Source organism: Triticum aestivum, chromosome 7B (genome assembly GCF_018294505.1).
Source record: "Triticum aestivum cultivar Chinese Spring chromosome 7B, IWGSC CS RefSeq v2.1, whole genome shotgun sequence".
Lineage (NCBI taxonomy): Eukaryota > Viridiplantae > Streptophyta > Magnoliopsida > Poales > Poaceae > Triticum > Triticum aestivum.
The window spans coordinates 293,137,352-293,138,648 of NC_057813.1; the positions used below are offsets into that span (position 1 = coordinate 293,137,352).

Here is a 1,297-nt window from a genome sequence, read left to right on the forward strand (position 1 = left end):
TTGCATTAGAAAGCAATATCATATAACTCTCTGTAAGACTTAAATTTTGACCCTAAGACTGGATTGCCTCGTTCCATAAAACAAAAACGTCACCCGGGGACTCAGGCTAATGTTGGGAACACTCTTCGTCCTCTGGCTAAGGAGGTGGAAGCCAATGGTTGGTTAACAAAGTATAAAATCTACAGATATGAGCATCGAAAGTGACAATGTACATGGATACATAAAGTCATAATTAATCTTAGACTGTTTACAAAAATTCAGTCGAGGCCATTGATGATTTTGTCGAGGCGAAAGTTCTCAAAAAAAATGTCGAGGCGACAATCCCGCTCGGGAAAGCGGGCCGCAGGCATAACATTCTCATAATTGATAACGGACTTAATTTCATTCCCATTAACTCCTTTAGGAACAACCTCGGCGAGCACTTCGGTCTTCAAAAGACGGTAGTGTGTCTTGGCAATAGCCCAAAGCCTCCCGAGCACCTTCTCGGCAGGCCGACACCTTCCACGTCTGGCGTCTGGCTCCATTGAGGCATTTGCATCAGCACGATCACATCTTTCGACAGGGCGTCATCCAGCCACAAAGCACGGAATAATTTCACCATGGATTTTTGTGAGAGCCGATGCAACTCTTTAACCGCCTTCAGGATGTATTTCATAGATGTGCAGCCGGGCTCGCCGAATTTCCCGGGCAGGTCAGCTGCACATAATACAGTAAATGTTTTACGTAGAAGTCGAAACAAAGACTTATGTTGATACAGGTAAGATACTTACCCGCAAAAGCTTCACATGCCCACCTGGTCTCCTCGGAGGCGCCCAGCTGATATTTTAAGTCTTTCAATCTTCAGCACCTATTGGTCTTTCTCCACCTGGAGTTGATTACACTCCTCGATCTCCCTAGTATGGACCCAACGACCAACAACCTCTTGTGCTTCGGCATAGCGGGCGGCCTCTCAAGCCTACTTCAGATCCTCTTCAAGCTCGCCAATGGTCTCCGCTGCTAATAAGTAGTATAGAGATTAAGTACCTAACAAAGCGCCTAGTCGATAATCGTCCGGGAACAAAACTTACCATGAGCCTCACGAGTGAATTTCTTGATGTCCGCCACTTCCTTTTGAGAGTCGAAATGGCTAGCCATGTCTACCTCAAGCTCCTTAAAGAGTTTTTTGTTCTCTTGCCGAGAAGTCTACATGGAAGAAAAGGTATTGTTAGCTAATTAAAATTGATACTTAATTCGGCCACCAATGCCCAAACTAAGGCTCGAGAGTTACCGGGCTTCGCGCTTATACAAATACATGCCA

The 1,297-nt window shown here is 45.4% G+C and overlaps 1 long non-coding RNA gene across 1 annotated transcript; it reads right to left on the reverse strand.

Annotated features, from left to right (window-relative positions):
- Positions 1–201: 201 nt before the first annotated feature.
- On the reverse strand, positions 202–983 carry LOC123156366 (uncharacterized). The gene is made up of 2 exons (XR_006477985.1): positions 771–983; positions 202–696 (listed from the first exon to the last, which is right to left on the reverse strand). It is a non-coding gene; the product is annotated as an uncharacterized lncRNA (long non-coding RNA).
- Positions 984–1,297: the final 314 nt, after the last annotated feature.